Genomic DNA, 19,742 nt, shown 5'->3' with positions numbered 1-19,742 from the left:
AAAAATTTGTACGATTCGAATTTTCGGATGATTTTCATGATTTTTTCGAGTTTTTTTCAGAATTTTTTGTGAAAATGGATTAATAAATAAGAGGGAATAACCCGTGCAGATTTGGTTGTAGTATATTTTAGAAAATAATGAGATAAATCCGGATTTTGATAAATAACCCCATTAATGTCAATACAGTAGAAAATGTTCCACCCCATTTAGCTGCCTATTCTTCCTTCCTATCATCAGTCAGGTCTAAACCATGTGCATGGTGTACATGGATGGGGATATACTGCAGTGTCTATTGGCTCATTGCTTCTAAACAGGCCTGGCAATCTGCGGATTCTTGTTAGAGGGGCTTCTGTAAGATAAACATTCACTATTTACTGTAGTGGGCTGGTGGGGGCTGTTTAGGCCTCTGTGTACTTGAAAAGCCAGGTACTATTTTGAATCCTGGTTTTAACTCCATTCATAAATGATTGGCTCCTCTTTAAAGGCATAGCATTTGTATCTGACTTTGTACCCCAACATCCAGAGATCCAAAGATGGCTGACTACCCTTGGCCTTCACATTGTGTGGCCATAAAAAGCAGCAGTTGTAGGAAGGAAGAGTAATGGATAGACAATATAGCAGAGCAAGAGAAGTGCAAGATGGTGACAATGGGGCCTGATGGTGACAAACACAGTGTTGCCCAACCCTGTAGCTGTTGGGTGCTGTATTTTAGCAAGAACCGAACTGTTATCTGTGCTCTAGCACCTCTAAGCACCTTTCCGCCATATGCATTTTTAGCAGTGCCATCCCACTGGTGCCCTCTAGAGCTTCTTACTCTAGTTTTGGATCCTTTCTTGGCATATTCAGTTCTTCTGCTGCACCTGTTTCACCTGGCTCCCCTCTGATGCCCATCTTCCACTATCTAGGTGCCCCCCTATACTTACAGACCATAAAATAAAGACAGGCAAGTACAATAATCAATAGTTAAAGGATATGTAACTTGGAGAAAGAAGCACTACTTTGCTGTGTAGGATTTATGAACCGTCATCGAAGCCTTTCTCTTTGTAGAACAAATAACATATCTGCGGGCAGAGTTCCAGGTGCTGTCAGAAAAATCCGAAATATATTCACTTACCCAAGCTGTACAGATGCGCTATGTAAATCCAATTTACATAGCATTAGCACGGAAAATAAAGAAGCCATAAGGGAAAGGTGCGTGGATGAGCATCTTCAAAACAATACACACATAATTACACATGAAATATCAGAACCCACAACATAAATAATAGAATGTTACATGGAATAGACTAAAGGGCACAAAAAAACCATTGATTTCTATTGGATGTTATCCTTTGAAACATATGGCTCTTTTGCTACTCCCCCCCAGTAGACTCCTTTGATTGGTTACACATGCCCTCCAGTCATTGTCTTCCTCTCCACGTAACTTTGCTTTGTACACATCTGTGTGCCGTAATGTGAGCTCGAAAGCGAACACATGCCACGACGAGGCAGCTCGGGTCAGTCTTCAAAGAGAATAGATTGTAAGCTCTTCAGGGCAGGGAGCGGCCCCTCCTGCTGTATTCACTGTTTTCCACTTGCTCTCGTGGTGTTTTCTGTGTTCTCATTTACTTCTTTAGGGCACTGACGAAGGAAACCTTTACATGTTTAGGTATGGGGTCAGTTTGCTAGAAAGCTTGGGGTTTCCTGGATAAAGGGGGGTCTTATATTTATATGTATAGCTGTATATTTCATAATGCATAAGAGAGGGGAAAAAATCTTCCACAGCTCCAAAGAAAGATCTCAAGACCACTCATGGCATTATCTTGCAGTGACTCTTTTCCCTTTACAACTCTATCTCATTTGGGAAAGGACAATCATCCCAACACATGTTTTAGTACAACAGCCTTATTATACTGTATTATACTGTGTTGGTGGTATGCTGGGAGTTGTAGTAAACAATGCTGGGGGCTGCAGGTTGGACTCTTACCAGGGAAGAAGAAAGAAGAAGACCCATTCGCAGAGGGGCCCAATAGTGTCGAGAGCCCAGTAAGGCCCTAATTAATGAGCAGTTTCAATATATCTTTAGAATAGGTCAATTTACCAATGTTCTGGGTCCCTAAATTGAATCTGTTGTGGGGTCCAGAAACATCTGTGGTTTAAATGTTTTTATGGAGTTTTCAAACCCCAAACAAGTAGGAATTTAACAAAAAATGCAAAGTTGTACAATGAGACATCTCCAAACTGGTTATGGAGACTCGAGACACAGAACAGGATTACAATAGTGTTAACACTTGGAGTGTCTCATTTACATTTTACCAGAGTGAAAGTAAAAATAAAATAAAAGTAAAGTAACAAAAAGAAGTTTTAAATCGAACAACCTAACAACTTGCCAACCTGGATATCTGTAAGTGAAGGGGTATTTTCTGACAACCAATTTGAGAATAGTAATTTCTTAGTAGCAGCTGTAAACAACATCACCAGGTTAAAAAGAGAGTTACTTATAACATTAAAGGGTACTGTCATGGCAGACTTCTGCACTGAAATTAGTTTCTCAAAAGAGCAAACAGATTTTTCAATATTTCATGTTGAAATCTGACATATTGTCAGTTTCCCAGCTGCCCCAAGTCATGTGACTTGTGCTCTGATAAACTTCAGTCACTCTTTACTGCTGTACTGCAAGTTGGAGTGATATCACCCCCCCAGCAGCCTAACTGCAGAACAATGGGAAGGTAACCAGATAGCAGCTCACTAACACAAGATACCTGGTAGATCTAAGAACAGCACTCAATAGTAAAATCCATGTCCCACTGCAACACATTCAATTACATTGAGTAGGAGAAACAACAATCTGCAAGAAAGCAGTTCCATCCTAAAGTGCTGGCTCTTTCTGAAAACACATGACCAGGCAAAATGACCAGAGATTGCTCCTACACACCAATATTACAACTAAATAAATACACTTGCTGGTTCAGGAATGAAATTTTATATTGTAGAGTGAATTATTTGCAGTCTAAACAGTGTAATTTAGAAATAAAAATCATGACATAATCCCTTTAAGATGTCCCTGGAACCAGAAACATCTAGTTACACCAGTGACACTCACTGTCTTTTTGCGGCCTGCTTACATCAGGACCCCTTCTCTTCCCTAACTTTCAACATGCACCACATTCCAGTACCAGGCCCAGGTAGGGATTGGCCAATGCAAGAAGCTCAGTTGTTACCTGTGTTCCCCTCCATCCCCCTTAGTAGAAAGCAGCAGAAAGAGAGAAGCTGAAGAAGAGCTTGGGGATGCCATACTGCTGGGAGGAGAAGAAAACACAGAACATGCTCAGGCAGAAGCTCATCAAGAAGAGAGGCTTGAGGGCACCTGACCTGTGAAAGGGAGCCCTGCTGGGTTGTGTGATGCCTCTCATGCAGAGAGCAGGAACCGCAAGCAGAGCTCACATATTGTGTGAATGTTTTCTGGCCTGGGGTGTGTACATACTGTGTGAGTGTCTGTGTAACAGTTGGGCGTTTACATAGTGATGTGTGCTCACAATGTAATACAATTCAGGAGCAGATCTGTGACTATTACATTTCTATATGTGGCTGTGTTTGAAGTGCAATTCTCAAATGTGTCAGCAATTCAAAATAAACTAAAAAAATTGCTTGCTAAATGAATATAGTATTGTATTGTGTCATACATTGAGTATGAGTGGTTACACTTTCCTGCCATGCAGGCCAGGACTGGCAAATGCCAGAGGGGCTGCTATAAGGTGCCATAGAAAGTCAGTATTTAGTGGGCTGGTGGGGGCTGTTTGGGCCTCTGTGTGGGCTGATTGGGCCTCTGTGTACCTGAAATGGCAGGGCCTATTTTAACTCTCAGTCCAGACCTGCGGCCATATTCCAGCTCCCCTTTCCTGCCATGGTGACTACAACCCCCATTATAAATGCCCGACTATGGGGGTTAAAGCAATGCAGTGAACTAAACATTCAGCAAAAGACAAATTAAGATTTTTGTGAATGTTATTTGCTGTTTCTATATGGCTATGGGTTTCAAGTGGGCAGCAGCACTGGGGTACTGAATTTGATTCCATCATGGGCCTTATAAAGTTTGGATGTGAGAGGGACCTTGGATTATAAACTTCACTGGGGCAGGGAATGGTGTATAATTTCTGCATAAATCTGTCAGCTAAATATTGGGAAATAAATACATTTGTGCAAAATGATGGAACAATAAGATAAGTCATAGTAATATAACCTGCTGGAAAAAAAGATTCCATTATTTCTATATCCCCTTCTCAATATATGTTACTTGGTGCCTTACACTGCCCCCTGCAGTCAGACTGGAAATGCAAGGACAGGGCATAGTTCTATTCTCAGCATCCGAAAGCTGAATTATTTTTATTAGTATGTATTAATAAAGTGCCCACATGTCACACAGCTCTGTACAGTAAATGGGTGTATACATCAAACGTATACTGTAGATGACATATAAAAATACAACTGATATAAGTAGTAAAGAGGGCCTTGCGCAGTAGAGCTTGCAATCTTAAAGGGGTTGTTAATTTTAGTATGTTATAGAATGGCTAATTGTAAGCAACTTTTCAATTGACCTCGTTTTTGGAGTTTTTGAATTATTTTCCTTCTTTTTCTGACTTCTTCCAGCTTTCAAATGGGGATCACTGACCCCCATCTAGAACAAATGCTCTTCAAGGCTATAAATGTATTGTTTTTGCTACTTTTTATTACTCCTCTTTCTATCCAGGCCCTTTCCTATTCATATTCCAGTCTCTTATTCAATTCAATGCACAGTTGCTAGGGTAATTTGGACCCTAGCAATCAGATTGCTGAAATTGTAAACTGGAGAGCTGCTTTATTAAAAAGCAAGAAGCAATAACTCAAAAACCAGAAATATTAAAAAATAAAAATGAATTGCAGATTGTCTCAGAATATTAGTCTCTACATCAGACTAAAAGTTAAATAAAGGTGAACAACCCCTTTAATGTATATATACCTTGGTACAGGGACACACAAAAGTAAAGACCATGGCACAGAGATACATAATGGCAACATCACAGTGAAATTTTAATTATGTAATAAGTAATTGACCCAAATGGTTTGCTCCAGTGCTTCGTGTTAGGTACATGGAAAGGCCTTGACATTAAATAAGATTTAGCCTAATTTTGCAAAGCCGCTTTATCGCATTGTTTACTAGTCTTGCTGTTACCTCTGTCTCTGTTAGCTGGAGAGATTCCACAAACTTTGGTCATATAATGTCACAATGCAACATCTACATCATATACATATATATATATATATATATATAGTGAATAAAGTACCCCCTCTTGTAAAATATAAGGATATTATAAGTTACCGAGGAGTTTCATGACCATATAAAAACACGAGGCCGAAGGCCGAGTGTTTTTATACAGGTCATGGAACTCCGAGGTAACTTCTAATATCCTCATATTTTACAACTGGGGGTACTTTATTTATTATAATACACAAATTTCAATGAGTCATGTGACTGAAATGACATCAGAACTCACCGTTTATAACTGATGACATCAGAACTCACCGTTTATAAGGATATAATTTACAAGATATTCATGGCTTTTGTGTATTATATATATATATATAATGCAATTGCATATGATTTTTCTTCCTGAACTCTAACGTCCACCATCACTTTTGGTTGTTGAGGGTGCTGTAGTAAACAAGGAGTAGTGTAAAGCTCACAGCTCGGTTGCATTTCTACTAAATATCACTTGCCTTGGAACAGCCTGCAAATACTGGTCTACTAAGTGTAGCAAAGGGAAGATCTGAGACAGCAGCAGCAGATGTGCAGGGCTCATTATTAAAATGCTTATTGAATTATTATGGTATGGGGGTGTTAACAATCCATTGCGTATTATCCTTACATTTTATAAAGGCTGTAAAGGCACCCCTGGGGTGCCAGATCTGTTCATTGGGCACAAGGCTAAAAGAAAATCTGATCTAATGCAATCGGAAATTAGATTGGGTAAATACAAATGTGTTTTGAAGGAGACAGTAGGACAAGTGGGTGTTGGGAGTTGGGCAATATGGGCAGGGTTGGACTGGGGGGCCCAGGGCCCACTGGGGCTGCTGTCTCAGGGCCTCCCACCCCTGACAAAAAGCCCCCTGCTGCAGCCACAACTCCGCTTCACCCCCCCACCCCGTGTGCATGTATGAGCCTACCTTTTTTTACTGGGGCCAAAGGGGGAGGTTGGGGGCAGCAAGGACAGGCATCTAATCTGGGCTGACGGGACCATGAAAGCCAGGCCCACCAGGTTTTTTCCCGGTGTCTTGCCCAGTCCGACCCTAAATATGGCCATAGTAGGGCAATATGGAAACAGTAGGACAAAAGGGAAACAAAGGGAAAAGATTGCCACAGAAGGGCTAGATATTGAAAGCAGGACACAATACTAACAAAACAGAAAAGCAATTTGGAAACAGTAAGAAAAGATAGCAACAGTAGGACACGATGGTAACAGTAGGAAATGATGACAGCAGTTGGCAAGATGGCAACGGTAGGGCAATGTGACGACATTCAGCCAGTATGGTGACATTAGGCCATTGTGGTGACAGTAGGATAAGCTGGCGACAGTCAGCACCCAACTCTCCATTTAGACATGTTGCCCACCATTAAACACCAATAAAGATGGCCCTGCAGAAAATGAACCCTAGCAGGAGATTAGTAAATACGAGCAGTGAGGATAACTGTATTCTCTGTGGCTTCTGGTCAATAGAAGCATCATGCTTTTATAAAGATAACTGTATCTATACACAGGGAAAGAAGTTCTTTCATTCTGTCTGTAATCTATTCCAGGTAATGTTGTGCCATTCAGCGCCACAGCATTAAGCATCTCCTCTATTCCTGTAATTGATAGAGATCATTCCACCTGCAATTGAGAGTCACAATCAACATTCTCTTTGAAAATGTGAACAAATGTCTGATGGCCTAAGGCCCCAGTGATCCTGCAGGAGATCCAGAGAATTGTCATTCACTGTGGCATAAACAAATTAGCACCCGATTTGTGGAGAAAAAAAATGAAAGAAACGGTTCCATCAAACTCAAATGTTTTAGTGAGCCAAGTGTGGGGCTTTTTGCAACTAAATCTACTTGTTTTGTACTCTTGACAGCCAGATTTTAAGGCTTTCAGTGCACCGGGTGGAAGACATTGGATCGGCCATCATTTCTACACAAGGGAAGTGTGGCCCTAGCTTTAGACACAAGAGCACCCATGTGCAGAATATAGGCCATTATATAAAATGGTTTAAGATGTTAGATAGATGGATAGATGGATAGAAGGATAGATGGATAGATAGATAGATAGATAGATATGATGATAGATAGATAGATAGATAGATAGATAGATAGATAGATAGATAGATAGTATTGTATTGTATTTGTTGAATATAATCCTATAAACGCCATAGATGTAATCCCCCTGAGATGTTGACTGTTTCAGCAGTGAAGGAGTTAAGAACTAGGCCGCAAGCAAGAGATATACATATTGTTTAAAGAAAAAGCAGAGAAATAAAGGTGCCAATTGAGAGGGTTTGGGAGGGGGGTGGGGGGTAGAGTGTGTGGCTGCCATTTAGATGCCTGAAATTATCCAGGTGTATGATTGGGATCGAGCTGCTGTTTATATCTCTAATGACAAATTCTTTTTGAAAGTGTCGTGGTGATGTGTTTCCAACCTTTATCTAAACACAGATCTATAGAGCACCAAATTGCCTCCGAGCAGATACACACAAGCCAGCACTCAGCCTGTCTTCTTGTATAGAGAGGTCACAGGAACAATGAGAGCAATTATACCTCTCCCCTTATCCGTGTACACAGAGCAGGGACACACTTACCTCTCCCCTAATCCTTGTGCATAGAACAGAGACAAATTTACCTCTCTCCTAATCCAGGTACATTGAGCAGGGACAGATTTACCTCTCCTATAATCCTTGTGCAATGAGCAGAGACACACTTACCTCTGTCCTAATCCTTGTACATTGAGCAGGGACATACTTACCTCTCCCCTAATATTTGTAGACAAAACAGGGACACACTTACCTTTCCTGTAATCCAGGTATATTGAGCAGGGACACACTTACCTCTCCCCTAATGTGAATACAACACAAAAGCAGTTTCTCTGTGAAAGTATTTGTGTATTAGTCTAAGTATGGCCACACAGTCTCAGTATAATAGATATATAGAGTGCAGGCAGTGCATGTGCTGAGCGTTGCCCTGACAGGATGGACAAATGATTGTGAGGCTGAGAAGCTGAAAGTTCAATTAGAGAACACACTGAGAGAGTCGTTGGTGTAAGTGACCTTACACGTTTAATTAACATCCAATCATTATGAAAGATGGGAATCAAACTTCCGTCACTTTGATAAATTAACAAATTATCCACAAAGCTTGAACTCGGGAGCTGGAGTCCAGTGCCGCTCTCCTACTTCAGCTTGCTTGTTCCCTTTTCTGCCTGGCTCTCCATATTCTCATTACTTTTCACCCTCCCCTGTGAGAGACGATAGATAGATAGATAGATAATAGATAGATAGATAGATAGATAGATAGATAGATAGATAATAAATAGATAGATAGATAATAAATAGATAGATCGATAGATAGATAGATAATAAATAGATAGATAGATGATAGATAGATAGATAATAAATAGATAGATAGATGATAGGAAAACTACTCAATCAAACTATCTCAAAGCACCTACATATCTCCCAAACAATTCTTCCTCTGACACATTATATGATGTAATCACCCCTCTGTTACCCCAAACCCTGCTTCCTTGTCCATAACCAGCCCTGGACTAGCAAGCTGTAGATTCTGTCAAGAGGGGCTGCTGTAAGATCTTGTAGAGATCAATATTTAGTGGGCTAGTTGGGGGCTATTTGGGCCCTTTGGCACTGCCAGGGTATATTTTGGATCCCAGGCTGGGGCTGTCCATAATCCCTCTAACCTCCTCCGTCCACATTCAAATACACCTTTTCAGCTCATTCAGCCTCTTTCAAACTGCACTTTTCCATCCTCATTCAGACAAGAAATCACTTCACCTATTCTCAAATATCTATCTCTGTCTAGATCCCACCTCTAATACATAGTCTTTGTCTATTTCTTTTTTCCCCAAAACTATCACCTTGTACTTCCCTGCCTGCAACCTTACCATGACTCAGAGAGAGAGAAGATAGATAGATAGATAGATAGATAGATAGATAGATAGATAGATAGATAGATAGATGGATGGATGGATGGATGGATGGATGGATGGATGGATGGATGGATGGATGGATGGATGGATGGATGGATAGATGGATAGATAGATAGATAGATAGATAGATAGATAGATAGATAGATAGATAGATAGATAGATAGATAGATAGATAGATAGATAGATAGATAGATAGATAGATAGATACACCCTGCACGGCTACAGTAAATAATGAGCAAGTGCTTTATTATTATTACCTTGGATAGTGAGATTTATCCTGGGCCTGGTGCAAGTCACTGCTGAGTTACTCACTGCAGGAGAAACTGGGTTTGAGAACCGACTGTTCCTGTGGGAAACAAATCAGCACAGACACAGCCATATATCATACACTACCAATATAATGTTATTTTAATGTATATTTTATCTGAACTCTATACTGGAGCCATAGCTCTGATAAATCATAATCTTGCCTCAGATTAACAGAAATTAAAATATATAAAATCACATTTGCATCTTTTTCGGTAATTCTCCTTTATTTCATTTACTGCACCTACAGGAGGCAGGAGCTGTGCCTGTGTCACAGTTGTAAGGCTAATGTAAAGTGAAGCAGAACTTGGCATGATGGACTGGGAATGAATTTTCTTTCATTCAGGTCATAAGTCATTTTTGAATTTGTGTTGGTCCATTGTGTGACTCAGTCCAGGGGCATAATTATAGAGCACGTAAAACAGGTCCGGACTGGCAGTTGGTATATTCTGGCAATTGCCAGAGGGGCTGCTGTAACATACCATATACATTGGCTATTTATTGGGCATGTTGGGTGTTATTTGGGCCTCTGTGTGCTTGCAATGCAGATATGGGACCTGTTATACAGAATGCTCGGGATCTGAGGTTTTTTGGATAAGAGGTCTTTCCATAATTTGGATCTCCATACCTTAGGTCTGCTAAAGATCATTTGAACATTAAAAGGGTGGTTCACCTTTGAGTTAACTTTTATTATGTTATAGAATTCCAAGCAACTTTTCGGTCTTCATTATTTATTATATATACTAATAATTGCCTTTTTCTTCTGATTCTTTCCAGCTTTTAAATGGGGATCACTGACCCCATTTAAAAAAAACAAATGCTTCAAAAGACTAAAAAGTTATTGTTATTGCTGCTTTTTTTACTCGTCTTTCTATTCAGTCCCTAAATCAGTGAGTGGTTGCTAGAGTATTTTGGACCCTAGCAACCAGATTGCTGAAATTACAAACCGGAGAGCTGCTGATTAAAAATCTAAATAATAAAAAATGAAACCAATTGCAAATTGTCCCAAAATATTACTCTCTACATCATACTGAAAGCTAACACAAAGGTAAACAACCCCTTAATACAAATATTTCCTAAAGGGTTGTTTTGCCTTCAGTAAGGATTAGTTATATGTTACTTTGGATCAAGTAGAAGGTACTGTTTTATTATTAAAGAAAAAAAGAAAATTGTGTTTAAAAAAATGTAATTATTTGATTAAAATTGAATCTGTGGGCCTTCCTCGCCTAGCGAGGCAATTTCGAGCGACAGTAGAGAAAAGATCGCCGCGTGTGTTTTTACGCTGCCGATTTTTCGTGATTCCCCATAGACGCCAGCGCAAAAGTTTCCCCAGCGATTGCGGCTTAAAAGTCGCGGCGAAAAGTCGCCGCGAGTCAAATCGCGGCGCTATCGCCTAGTGTGGCCTTAGCCTTATAAGAGAACCCCCATCTGTGCCAGGACCTATTTTGAATCTCAGGTTAGACCTAAAGTAGATCCTATTACCGCTTGGGGCCTAAGAGGTTTTCGGGGATGGGTGGGGCACTGACTGATAACCAGCTTTACTATGTGCTCATTTAAAATGACTTATTCACAGAGTTTAGGGGGTCCTGAAAATGTTTTTTTGTAGGGCCCAGTAACTTCTAGGTTCCCCACTGGCTCAACCATTCCTGTCTGCTGGGGGTTTCTAACATATTGTAGAGGGTTGATAAGGAGGCAGGTAGAGCAGCTATTGGAACATATAGAGTGAGGAAGGGCATATAAAGTGTATTTAGGATACTAAGAAATTACGTAAACATTTGAGATATTTTCACAGTATAAAGGCGATTTATATAAATTGATGACTTAAATGGGAACTATCAAAAATGAAAATTTAATATAAGCTTCCTCACTTTTAAATACAATCAATTACAAATGCTGCATTGTTTCTGAAATAATCACGTTTATATTCACTATCCCTCTTTCAGCATCTGTTTCTCTTCATTTTGTCTTCATGCAGCAGTTGGGTGTCAGATGAATGATCCAATATATCTTATAGGGCGGCTCCCATTCCTAGCAGATGTATTAGAGCTCACTCAATTAACTGATTCCAGTACAAACGAAATCTAACGAAATAACTGCCTTTTGTACAAATTCTGCATGTAGAGAGACATGATGTCTGGTGATTAGTGAGCTCTGATACATCTTCTAGGCAAAAGGAGCCCCCCTATAAAATCATTCATCTGACAACCAACTCCTGAATGAAGACAGAATGAGGAGAAACAGATGCTGAGAGAGGGATAATGAAGATAAACGTAATTATTTCAAAAATGCTACAGAATTTTTAATTGATTGTATTTAGAAAGTTTCTTATTTCAGTATGACAAAGCTTATATTAAATTTTCATTACCGGCGATAGTTCCCCTTTATTATTTCACCACCCACACTGAGAGGGACCAGAGACCTCTTGCATTGAAAGGCTTCCACGCTGGCTTTATGTATGAAGGGTTTCATAAGAGGTAGGGGAGTTGCACTTATCTTAAGCTATCATAAGAAGTTCTGCAGTGCAAGCTAGCTGAGGATGCTGGGATTTACAGTCCCAAACAGCTTGCAAGTATATGGGATGGGAGATCGGCAAGAAATAAGTACCTAACGGACTAACTTTCCTATTTTTTCTGAATATTTAAAGTATTTGGGATGGGAAATGACCTCTGGTGCAAGTGAAGTATGATTGGCTAATTACAGGAGGTGCGGTTTTGGGGTGGGGGACAGGGAAGGATTTAGGAACCCCTAATGCTGTCGGTATGGAGCGAGTTAGCTGCACAAACAGAGAAGCACATGATCAGCTCTTGGGATGTTGATAAAAGGGCCCTGGATTGTGTGGGAGTGATTTGTGGGGAGGCCCTTTGATTCTCTGCCTGTCTCCGCTTCTTTGCCCGCAGCTCAGTCCCCCTGGCCGCCTTCCTGCTTTGAAGTCCTGGAGCCCGTGTTTGAGTGTCCTTGCACGAATCTGCTGCATATTACACCAGCCTAATTAGAAATCAATGCCACCGGCCCTGCGGGTGTTTGCAAAGTGTTTGTGGATGTTAATAAAATTCCCAGCTCGATAGAACTCATCCTCAAGCTTGGGGAGCAGGGAAAGTAGCAAGCGCAGGAAATCTGACTGTGCCACTGAGTGGGGGGAGCAAGGGGTACTTGGCCAGGATTGGATGAATTGTAGGGCTGCAGATGTTATTAAAGGGATACTGTCATGGGAAAAAATATTTTTTTCAAAACGCATCAGTTAATAGTGCTGCTCCAGCAGAATTCTGCACTGAAATCCATTTTTCAAAAGAGCAAACAGATTTTTTTATATTTAATTTTGAAATTAGACACGGGGCTTGACATATTGTCAGTTCCCCAGCTGGCCCCCGTCATGTGACTTGTGCTCTGATAAACTTCAGTCACTCTTTACTGCTGTACTGCAAGTTGGGAAGGTAACCAGATCTAAGAACAGCACCCAATAGTAAAATCCAGGTCCCACTGTGACACATTCAATTACATTGAGTAGGAGAAACAACAGCCTGCCAAAAAGCAGTTCCATCCTAAAGTGTTTCTGAAAGCACGACCTGAGAAGGCTGCCTACACAACAATATTACAACTAAAAAAAATTATACTTGCAGCAGGGCATCTGCACAGGGCGATAATCAGCTCCAAGGTCATCAGGTCCTACTGGCAAGGAAAGGGTTAAAGCAAGGCATGACAGATGTAGATTGAATTCTCTTATTAAAAAGCCATGTAACACACTAGCAGACTGACGGTTTTATAGGAAACTACTGCTTTGTAATTATTCAAGTGAAGAGGGGTCTTTATAAATGAATTTAGCACATCGCCCTGTCGCCTGCTGGGAGTAAAGAGGACCTTGGTTGGATGTGAGTTATGAGCCATAAGAGACCCCTTTTCTCCAAGATCTCACAAAGTAGTAATTTAATGGGAGAGAGAATACAGAAACTCAACTTAATGTCCAACCTGTTCCTGTGCATTAGATTATACATAGGGAGCCCCCAAACCAAATGCATCACCAACCTCATCCCTGACTGTAATGGGGGGATATAAGGAAAAGTATAATTTTCAGCCGACTCCGTTCCCCTCCCCACACACAAACACCCACAGAGCAGACAGCTGTGAGATGGCAAAAAAATCAATTGTAATTCTGCTTTTTGAGATTGTTTTAGAGAAGAAAAGTGAAATGGAATTTGTAAATATTTTCTCATTTCCATTCTCTCCACTACCTCTCTAAATGCTTTGCCTCCTCTTAAAGAGATACTGACACCAGAAATTAAACTCTTTTTTTACATCTATCATAAAATTGGCTTTGCATGCTACTTATAATTTTGCCATAAAGTATTTGCTCAAAGCTTTTCCATTACCCATGTGACTCCCCATGCTCCTGTATGAGGGAGCTGCCATATTTGTGCAGCAGGAGTCCATTAGCATTAGAATCTCTAACTGACAGGCTGAGATGGGACAGGTTGGCAAAACAGTCAGGTTTAGAAACTTTAACTAACAATTACTTACAAAAGTAAACCTCTCAGCACAAAACGATCAACATGACCTATAGGTAACTTTTCATGTACATTCATATTTTAAAAAGTAGTTTTTTAGTGTCAGTATCACTTTAAATCCAAATTCCTCTCTTATATTGCCCTTTAGTAACTGCCCCCCTACAGTACATACCCCTGTAATCATAAGAAACGTCGCCTACACATTAGCAAAGGATTCGCCCTATACAGGATCCAAATGGAATAAAGTTCTTGATTTAAAGAGACAGTCCCCTGTTCCTTAGCTTGCACATTTTTTTCCTGTAATAAAGTTAGGGGTCTAAAACAACCCAAGAGTTTTCTTAAGTAAAAACAAAAAAAAAAAAGAATTTTCTCTGCATGTTCCAAACATTTTCATCAGCCCAGAAAATCAACAGATCTTCAAACTATCCAGCGAAGGAAGGTATCGATCCTGATCAGATCGGTGCGAGGTGGAATCGTTTTATGTCTGCCTTCAAAGACTTTGGGCAAAATATTGAGTTTCCAGACACTTTGCACATCCCTGCATTTTAATCAGGGCCCAAATACAGGGCTTTGTGGGAAGGGCGCCGGGTTTAACCCCTTCTGCCCGGCTGCTTGGGCGACCACCTCTGATTCCCAATCACACGGAGTTAACCTCTTCCGTGTCGTATAGTAAGTTAGTGAGACTGGCAGCAAGGGGGAAAGTCATTTTGCAGAATATTCGGAGACTCGCACTCACAAGGAAATATTTACAAGAAATGGCCAGTAGAGTAGACTCTGCATAAAATCGCATCTAACTGGACAGATGGCAACTGGTTTCAGATCGCAAAGAACAGTTAGTGATAGAAACTCTGTCTGCACATTTATATGTTCTTTAGCCACTAATAGTCACTGTAATAATATATTCACACCCTAATATTCAGTTACTTTGGGAAGCCGCTTTCTTCCTTTGTTTGTCCACTAATCAAGGATCTGTTTCCCACGTTCTACTAAATATCTGTTATTTTATATACTTGTCTGTGCAACTGTCTCTAGCGCATTTTCTAGAACTTATTTGTATTTTTATCTATCTATATCTATCTATCATCTATCTATTATCTATTATCTATATCTAATCTAAATATATGTATCTGTCTATATATTTATCCATCTATCTATTCTATTTATCATCTATATCTATCTAATCGATCTATCTAATCGATCTATCTATCTATCTATCTATCTATCTATCTATCTATCTATCTATCTATCTATCTATTATCTATATCTAATCTAAATATATGTATCTATCTATCTATTTATCCATTTATCTAATCTATATATATATATTTATCTATTATCTATTATCTATCTGTCTAACTCTATCTATCTATCTATCTATCTATCTATCTGTCTGTCTGTCTGTCATCTATATCTAATCGAAATATATGTATCTATCTATTTATTTATCCATTTATCTAATCTATATATATATATATATATATATATATATATATATATATATATATATATATATGTATATATATATATATATATATATATATATATTTATCTATTATCTATTATCTATCTGTCTAACTCTATCTATCTATCTGTCTGTCTGTCTGTCTGTCTGTCTATCTATCTATTATCTATTTCTAATCTAAATATATCTATCTATATATCGAATCTATATATATATATATTTATCTATTATCTATCTGTCTAACTCTATCTGTCTGTCTGTCTGTCTGTCTGTCTGTCTGTCTGTCTATCTATCTATCTATCTATCTATCTATCTATCATCATGTATCTGTATCAGGTATCATCTTTCACTCCTTCTGCATACATACCAACACTATCATTTAAACCGCTTATTTCTGAAATGGGGGGGGGGGTGTATTTGCACACCTACTGTTTGTGAATCTGAGTGTATGGCCTGAAAGTTGAAACCAAACATGAGCACATAACGTGTACAAAGACTAGCAATGTGACACACAGTCACACAATTTGGCAAACTGTTTGTAGCCCGCACCCCTTTACACCCCTATACACCCCTATACACACTTATACACCCCTAAACACCCCTATACACACGTATACACACTTATACACCCCCATACACCCTATACACACTTATACACCCCTATACACCCCATACAGACTTATACACCCCTATACACACGTATACACCCCTATACACCCCTATACACACTTATACACCCCTATACACCCCATACAGACTTATACACCCCTATACACACTTATACACCCCTATATACCCCTATACACACTTATACACCCCTATACACCCCATACACACTTATACACCCCTATACACACTTATACACCCCTATACACACTTATACAGTCCTATACACACTTATACAGCCCTATACACACATTATGGTGCACAAGCGATATGAGCAGAGGGGAGCAGCGAAGTGTGACCCAGTAATTAGCAGTTACCCTGGTATTTAGTGTCCTTCAGGTCGGTCCCCTCCCGCAGCATGTGCACAACAGGAGACTTGATCTTGGCTCTCACATGAAAGGCTCTCTGTAGCTATTAGTTAAGATTTGCAATTGATCCCCATTGATTAGGCTCGGCTTACCCTAACATGCCAGGGGCTGGGGGATAACGGGGGCTGTGGAACAGACTGGGTATATCTATGGATCTGGAACTCTAGCCGGGGGTTATGAAACAATGAGGTTATAAGTTAAAAAGAGAGAGAAAAAAACTTCCCTCCTTTCAACTCTCCCAAATGCTGCCCTCGGATATATAAATCGATAATTAATGACAATGAATAATTTACAGTATCGATTTTACTGGCAACATATCCTTTCGGATTGTGTGTGTGTGTGTGTATGTGTGTGAGTGTGTGGGGCAAGGAGCTAGCAGCCACACGGGCTCTCTCTGAAGCCAAATCTTGTTGGTTTAGTGGCTGTTTGTTCTTGGTGCGCTCTGTGTTTAAATAAATGCAAAGAAGGGGGTGAGCAGAGAGAGACAGAGAGAGAGAGAGAGAGAGAGAGAGGAAAGCAGGGAGGGGAGAGGTGCAGGGATTGGGGGGTGAGCAGGGTATTCCCTCAGCTGCTTGTTATAACGTTTCTCCGGGAGATTTAAGCAAGTTGAAAGCTCTTGTAACTAAAATCAAAACTAACAAGGAAATGATTGGTGTCTCTCATCTGGGCAGATCATCCTGGGGCCCGAGAGGGGCTCACTGGCATAAGCTTTGATTTCTAAAAAATGCATTACCTCCGAAATCAAACGGAAAATTACTTAGAAGAGAAGGAGAAGTGTGAGGAGGTGGGAAGGAGGGGGCTTCTCTCATAGAAGTGTGGTATGTGGGAGGGAGGGGGCAGTTGGACAGAGTAAGAACAAAGTTCTTAACTGAAGAGATGTCTGTGCCCAGACTGGATAAGATGTAGGTTGGTGCCCTGCTGCCCTGGAGCACTCACTGTCATCTGGAACCCTGCAGCGCCAACACACACACTGGCACTTTGTTCATTTGCGTTGGTGTGAGGCTGGGGGAGATTTGTGAACTAGATAAACTATTTCTCATTACTTGGTTATACTATGAGGGAATGTACCCCGACCTGCAACGCGTCGATGGCTTAACCTGTAGCTCTCCAGATGTAATGGCATGCTGATAGTTGTAGTTTGCCGACATCTGGAGGGATCCGTGTTATCCACTTCAGGGTGAGGTTCGTGGATAATGTAACTAGTTGTTGAACTGGAACTCCCGTCATCCCCCCATGCTTTGGTTACTGTCCAGATGCGCATCACCCCTTGGATGGTATAGGGGTTCCGGATCGAAATAAATATTCTGTATGTTCTGTTTAGGATATTATATCACCTGTGCCACCAACTGAAAATATATTTTTGCCCAATCACACGTGTAATGCATTGTAGTGCAGGAGCTCCCAGCAATGTACTTAACCTCAGTACCCACACTTGTGTGCATTGTGAATGGTATGAGCCAAGCGCACATGGTTTTGAAATATTTAAAATCCATTAGTGCGAAGCTGTAATATGCCTGTATCTATTGGAGGGATTATATGGATTACCCATTAGTGCAATAGGATATTACAACACTGTATAGTGATTGTTGTGCTAAATGCCCAGGTCCTTGGGAGGCAGCGCAGGGGCTGCAGTTAAATGGCGCAATCTGAGCTGTGCAGGTGGTAAAGAAGGGGAGCTGTCCCTAGTGCTGACCAGGATGCGGTCCTTGCAAGGAATGGGGAGCTGTCCCTGGTGCTGATCAGAGAGTTTCCCCTAGCAAGGAATGGGGAGCTGTCCACAGTGCTGAACAGGGACTTTTCCCTTGCAAGGAATGGGGAGCTGTCCCTAGATCGGATTGGAGAGCTGCGCATGTATCTGTGTCTCAGGTATATCTGACTGCCCATAAGTCCCTGTCCAGAAACACAGCCCAGTAGTATTATGTGCGAATGAGCTGGAAGGCCTCGGTGCCTGTGGCCAAGTTAATTGGGGGAAAACAAAACCACCTTCACAAATACAGTTTGCCCTTCACATTACAGCGCTACTCCTATCGCCTCATTATCGCAATTATCACACATAATTAGTGATTCGTTTCTTCGCTTATTCCCTCCTCTGTTTCTAATTTTCTTCTCTATTTCTGTTCATTCATTGCCTGTCTCCTATTAATTCTCTTTCATGTAGTCCTACATACACCGACTCTCACTTATTGGTCATCCTCTCTTTTCACTCTCAGTCCCATCTCTCTCTCAAACACACACATAATAACTACACATTCCTTCTCCATCTATTTCCACCCAAGCCTGTGTTTTGTCTCTCCAATCCATTATGCCTTTTTGCTTCCCACTCGCTCACTCTCCCCTCTCCCTCTCTTTTAGCCTCCACTTCCACAGGACTATCCATTTTCTTTCTGCCTTCCCCATTTATCTGCCTGAGCTCACTCTGTCCCAGCAGTTTGCCTTCTCCTTGTTTGGCTGCGAAAATTGAAGCTGGGAGGGGAGACGTTGGAGAGAAACAAACAGTCACTTAATGAAGATAAACCGACTGCCCGAGCACATTGGGACTGTGTTCCACGCTGCCTGAATTAACTGCGACTCCAGTCCTGCTCAGGCTCAGTGAATCAGGCACAGGGTGGGTGGGGAGCTGGGCTAGAGAAAAAGAGGTTGTTAGTGTATAGGGTGGAAGATTATACTCTACTGAAAGGCTACTAGCAGCACTTATAGAGGACCCCAGGGCAAGCTACTCTGCACAGGGCACAATATTTATTAAGTCATTAAATAACTGCTGAAAAGCTGAGTGTTGGACAGGCCTGAAGTCTTCTCAGACACCATCTTTTGGATTTGAAATATTTTATTTGGTTTTGACAATAAACCATAAAAATCAATATGATAAATAGTATGCAGACAGACACCATCTTGCTTTACTTTACACCATCTCCACAGTTAAAGCACCAGCCACTTACACCTGGTTGTATCACTGTACACACTCTCCTATAGTAAAGCCTCCTTGCCTGACATGATTTTGCTTTTAGTCTAACGGTTGGAAAACTGAATCCAGAACATGATATATATATATATATATATATATATATATATATATATATATATATATATATATATATATATATATATATATATATATGAAATATTGAATAGTATAATATGTGCTTTGCATTTACAACGAATAAATACCCCCTGCCATGGGACACCTCTGAATCTTAGGACAAATGCCCAGTTAGTCATACTCAGTGTTGGACTGGCC

Source organism: Xenopus laevis, chromosome 7S (assembly GCF_017654675.1).
Source record: "Xenopus laevis strain J_2021 chromosome 7S, Xenopus_laevis_v10.1, whole genome shotgun sequence".
Taxonomy (NCBI): domain Eukaryota; kingdom Metazoa; phylum Chordata; class Amphibia; order Anura; family Pipidae; genus Xenopus; species Xenopus laevis.
This window is presented reverse-complemented; position numbering follows the sequence as displayed.